We start from the raw sequence: 6,483 nt of genomic DNA on the forward strand, positions 1-6,483 counted from the left end.
AAGGATAGACATGAATGCCTTGCCTCCTCAGATGGGCTGCTACCATCATTAGGCATTTCATGAAGACTCTTGGTGCTCTGTGGGGAGGATCTCCCACCCCAGCTTTGAGGTAACTTGCAAATGATTCAGGGCAGCCTCCATGATTGACCCCAGAGAAAAATGAACAAACTGGCAAGAAGGAATACTGTTCCTCAAATGGCAATGCCAACAGGTGCTGTTGTTCTGGTATCCAGTGCCATGTCAGTACCAATGTCTCTTCTGAGAGCATCATGGTGGTTCCAGGCAGGTGTACCTCAGTCCCATAACTGGTGTCAGAACTGGTGTTTTTACCAATACCAATGTATGTGATGCCTGTCCACTTGGAACCACTCCCTTCGCAAAGGACTTGTCCTTAGAGAAATGGTGTTTCTTCTCCTCCCTCGCATCCCTATATTTGGGGCCATGTCTCACCCCCGTTTGGCCTTTTCTCTTGAGTTCACCCATGCATTGGGGCACCAGTGTTGTTTTTCCAGTTTCAAGGGAGCTGAGCTGGGTCTGTCAGTGCCATTGCCCAGGTAGTTGTTGGAATCAGCTGTGTCGACAGTCCTAGTGCTGGGATGATCGGCATTGATATAGTCTGTGCTGATTTTGACAGGTTTTACATCTCTGGCTTCTCACTGCTCAGACCATCAGCTCGGAGCGCTAGTCCCTGGGGATGACTCTCTGAGGTCCTTGGAGGTGGATGTCTTCATGTTTGATGTGATAGGCACTGATCACTCAAACTGACGAAGCCTGAGCCACACATCTCTTGACATGTAAGTCATTGACTAGAATGATTTGCACACTGTGCATTTATTGGGAATCTGACTCGCCTCCAAAGAGAAAAGGCTATGGCTATGCCTGCCAATGAGAGGGATGAATCTGTTGCAGACAGAAGGCTTAGAGTTCCCTGGCGGGGATAGGGGGGAAGAAATGGCACAAAGCACCTCGCCCTGCTGCTGGGGGGGGGGGGAGGGTCCTCCTCTATTTTTTTTTTTAAAGAATAAAAGAACTAACAGAAATGAAGAAAGGTTTCTTCACTAGAATAACTAGCAAGAAGCTCAAGGAAGAATAGCAGGCTGCACACTTACCAGGTTCTGTCTCACTGCCATGGTTAGTAAGAGAGAACTGAAGGTAGGTCACAGCTGCTCCACCCTTTATGCCCTCACACAAGGAGGCACAGGGCAGATGCGTGGCCCCAATGGACATTGCTATTCAAAAATAATATGCTCTTGGGAACAAGCAGTGCGTGAGGGACCCACATTGACATTCTTGAAGGAGAAGCAGTATTTTTCATGGAAAAAGAACTTTAAGCTGCCTGGAAATCTAAATCCATCTCATCTGTGCCCTCTAATGTTCACATTTGAGGGCTTAATTCAGAAAGGCATTACACATAATTTATGTTGACTTTTGGTACCTGGAAGCAGTACAAGACATGCTGTATCTGAGTGAAGTAAGTGCTTTTAATAAACATCATACTCCATTTCCCCTGCACACAAGTGGCAGCATCTCTGTTACACCATTGTAGGTATTTGTAAATCAAAATAATTGAAATAAAACACAATGTTCTTGAATAAAATATACATTTTTAATGGCTCAAAATGAACCAGTGCATGTGTCAAGCTTCCTTCCCCACTCTGAATTTTAGGGTACAGATCTGGGGACCTGCATGAGAAGCTCTAAGCTTAACTACCAGCTTAGATCTGGTTTTGCTGCCACCACTCCCAAGTGCTAACTCCCTTCCCTGGGTAGCCTTGAGAGACTCCTTCACCAATTGCCTGGTGAACACTGATCCAAACCCTTGGATCTTAAAAAAAGGAGAAATTAATCATTCTCCCTCCTTTTCCCCCCACCAATCCTGATGAGTCCAGATCCAACCCCCTTGGATCTTAAAACAAGGAAAAATCAATCAGGTTCTTAAAAAGAAGGCTTTTAATTAAAGAAAGAAAGGTAAAAATCATCTCTGTAAAATCAGGATGGAAAATAACTTTACAGGGTAATCAGATTCAAAGAGCCCAGGAGAATCCCCTCTAGCCTTAAGTTCAAAGTTACAGCAAACAGAGGTAAACCCTCTAGCAAAAGGTACATTTACAAGTTGAGAAAACAAAGATAAACCTAACATGCCTTGCCTTTTTACTTACAAGTTTGAAATATGAGAGACTTGTTCAGAAGATTTGGAAGCATGGATTGATGTCTGGTCCCTCTTAGTCCCAAGAACGAACAACCCCCAAAACAAAGAGCACAAAAAAAGCCTTCCCCCCACCAAGATTTGAAAGTATCTTGTCCCCTTATTGGTCCATTGGGTCAGGTGTCAGCCAGGTAACCTGAGCTTCTTAACCCTTTACAGGGAAAAGGATTTTGGAGTCTCTGGCCAGAGTTTTTTTTTTTTTATAGTATTGTACACAGGAGGGCTGTTACCCTTCTCTTTATAGTTATGACAGCATGTAAGAAGGTCAATGCACGAGTAAAACTTGACCTAAATCAGTCCTAACATGCATACCAGTAATTTTAATTCAATGGTTTATGTATCATCCTCTGCTTAATTTAATAGTAATCTATGCAGCATGTCAAGAACCATGCAAACACTGAGAAATGGAGACTTTTGTCAATTTAACAAATATGGTGAATTTCACTACAAATTAGAATCTTTAAAAGGAAAAGCATAGAAATAGAAATAGAAAAAAATCTTCTGTGTACTTTTAAATGTTATGGCTTTTTTCTATTCAGTTTTCTTTGTTAAATTCAATTCTCCATTGTTCATGCCATTTTTTCCCCCAATGTGATATTTTTTGCTGTTCAAACAATGATTACACATGGATGAGGAAGCAAATAGATGCAGCAATGGAGCTGACTGTGTCAGCTATCTTTTGTGTTTTTATCTTGCAATTGACATAAATAAGCAAAATCATGTTCTATATATTTACTGAATTACACACACTAATTTGACATTGTTAAACTGTTGCTTTTACTTCTGTCTAGAAAAAATAATTATCTCAGGCGTGCAAAAAATATAATACACCTCTACCTTGATATAACGCTGTCCTTGGGAGCCACAAAATCTTACCGCGTTATAGGTGAAACCGCGTTATATCGAACTTGCTTTGATCTGCCGGAGTGCGCAGCCCCGCCCCCCCCAGAGCACTGCTTTAACGCGTTATATCAGAATTCGTGTTATATTGGGTCACATTATATCGGGGTAGAGGTGTATACTGTATGTAACTCACTCCATTTTGTCTACTCTTGCAGTATATACAATATCACCACTCATTTGAGACCACTACAGTTGTAAGGCACAATGGAATAGCAAACTTAATAGTAATTTTTAATGAAGCCGAGATATTCCTGTTGACATTATAAATGGTGTCTTCAGGGCCAGTAGGAGTTCAATAAAATCAAGAGGACATTTCATCCCTTTAAAATGTTATCAATTGCATTCATAATTTTATTTCTTCTGAAAATAGAAAATACCAACAGTATATTGAGCAGCTGCTGTACAAAGTAAACAGCTCACCAATTTTCAGTGAAGTCTGGTGTATGGATAAGGGGGAAGTTCAGAAGCCATACCTATTTTTACTCAGTCCTTATTCAAGCAAAACTCCTGACTCCCACAGGAGTTTTGTCTGGGTAAGGACAGAGTTTAAACATACAAAGAGCTTCATAACTTGTCCCCTTGATATAAGTGAGAGTTTTGCCCAAATAAAGACTGGGATTAGGACCTAAATGCACAAATAGAGGGCTAAATTATGCTTTTAAGCCACTGTCTATACTAGTTGAGAGTGAAGAGGGGTATGACGGGAGCTATACAGACTTGTTAGATAGACTGTGGTCCCCATACTTTTGAAGATAGCACCCCCCTTTCTCTGTTTGCACTCCTTCCCTCCCCCAAGCCAGGGTCAGGAGCAGGGCCATGGCTCTGGGTGTGTGTGGTGGAAACGGACAGGGGTAAAGGGGCTGAGGCTGGGGCCGCAGCTGGAGATGGGTCTGGATCTGAGGACGAGCCGCAGCCAGGCTGCAGTGGGGACCAGCAGCCTGGCCCATGGCCAGGTGCGGCTCTGTTTCTGCTCCTGCCACCAGCCTTGTCCCTGGGCCAGGATCGGAGTCAGGCGTAGGGCTGGGAACCGGGGCTGCAACCAGAGCAGAGCTGGGGGACAGGAGGGGCTGGGTAGTGCTCCCACCCCACCCCCTGGGGGCTGGCCCAGCCCACCACACCCCCTTAAGGTCACAGTTTGGAGACCTCTGGATTAAACAGATAGAAGGATTGCACATCATTATCAGCTCCTGGTGTCATTGGGCCCAGTGAAGGAACTTTGATCAGAAACAGTATCTCTAAGACCTGGTCTACACTACGAGGTTAGGTCGAATTTAGCCGCGTTAGGTCGATTTTATAATGAATGCGTCTACACAACCAACCCTGTTGCGCCTACCTAAAAGGCTCTTAAAATCAACTGTTGTACTCCTCCCCGATGAGGGGAGTAGCGCTAAAATCAACCTTCCTGGGTTGAATTTGGGGTTGTGTAGATGCAGTGCAGAGCCTCGGGCCCTTTAAATTGCCGCCCAAGCCCCAGGCCTCCGGCCGCCTCCGCTACCGGGAGCCCCAAGCCCTTTAAATCGCCTGCCTGGGGAAGCCAGGCCGGGCCGGACCGCCTTACTTTCACTTCTGGGCAGAAGGGTTACATACAGATATATCCCTCAGTCTTCACCCATGTGCTCAAGTACTTTGATAAATTGGGGCTTAAATGTATAAGGACTGTGGGTCCAAGTATGAAAGTATAAGAACACAACCTTCCTAACATGTCAGCTATTTCTAGATGTTGGAGCATTTCAGTCTCTGGGCTCTAATTGCTCGTGGAACATCCTGAAGATATCTATACTGAGACAATGAGAGTCCAAATGCCAAAAAAACCCAAACCCAGCCAGCTATTTTAAAAAACAAAATGAGACATCACATCGAGAAATGCCATCCTCCTCTTAGACTAGGCCTGATTACCCAGATAAACTCACAGTGCCTTATATGAAAACCCAGAGAAGCATCAGTCAAATGAGTTTTGGATGGACATTTTTATTTAAAAAAAAAAAAAAGAGCAAGAGAGTGAGTACTCTGCCTGAAAATTTTGAGTGGAGAGTTGATACTTAAGAGAAACATCTGGAGACTGCAAGTATAGCTCTATAAGTGAAAACAAAAAGAGAAATCCACTGACAATGTAGTATTACAACCTCCCCTTTTGAATTTAAGTATGTGCTTTATTACTTTATTGAATAGAGATGGACTTAAAATATTTTTAAATGCTTTTGCTGAATCTGGGCCTCACGACTTGCCTTATTTTACTTGTAGTGCAGAAAGGAATTTTTTAAAAAGAAAGGCTTGCCAACCATGGTAGCAGCACATAAAATCAGTAATAACTTTGATCATTGTGAACCATAGAACCTAGGGAGATCTCATAATGCCACAGAACATACAAAATAACAGGCCAAAAATAATAAAAAAAACCCCTTGAACCATTCCCACCACCCACATAATTACTATTATAAAAGTCGTCCAGCAATGCTAGGTTCTGTGGGTGAAAGCTGTGGAGCCTCCACAAAATCAGAATTCTAATCTCTTAAATAGCTGACTTAGTGAACCAAAATGAAAACAAGTTGAGCAAGAAAACACACAAATAAAATACAGTCTAAAACGAGCAAAAGATTAACGTCATGTTGCGCAACTATGGCTCCAAATAAGTTTGTCATTTCCTAAATTTCATCAGCATTTGCAGAACTGCTCAGAGTAAAATTGCAGCAGGGGGAATTGGGGGTAACAGATAATGGATGGTCTTTAAATGGATTTTAAGTCATGGCAGTGGATGAGTCCATTCCTCTTAATTCATAGTTTGGGTAAACATTTTAAAAGAGATATATGCCACTGGAGTGGTCATCTGGTCACTGTTCTTTTCCCGTACTCCCATTTCTGCACTGGCCACCTCTCTGGCTAATGCTGTCAAGATTGTATACTGTCTCCATATTCAATCTCCCAGTCTCTGTATCTTGCTTTTTATAACATTTATTATTTTTGCTTCTATTTAATCTTTGATACAGTATGTTCTCTAGTTAGAGACTGTATCCTGCACTTGCCAGGTGATGCATTCAATGTTCTAATATACCTTTGCCATCACTTATGATAACCAACTTCCATGGCAACTGAACTTCTCTCATTGGCAAGATCATTTTTACACATGGCTAAGACAGTTACTGTTATTTACATCATATACTACATTCATTTTAAATTTTGAGTTTGCTTTGTTACTTTATGGATTGTAGATGTGAAAGGAGGGACTGTTGTTTTCTTTGTCTTTCTCCATCCTAGTGATGTATTCTGTTGAGGCTTTTTGGCTTGGTCTAGCCTGTTTAGAGACAGCTACAATATGATCTTTTTACCCATTGCTGTAAATAAGTTCTGAGAACATTACTCCTGTAGGTATCAATTTT

The sequence above is a fragment of the Chrysemys picta genome, chromosome 6, assembly GCF_011386835.1.
Source record: "Chrysemys picta bellii isolate R12L10 chromosome 6, ASM1138683v2, whole genome shotgun sequence".
NCBI lineage: Eukaryota > Metazoa > Chordata > Testudines > Emydidae > Chrysemys > Chrysemys picta.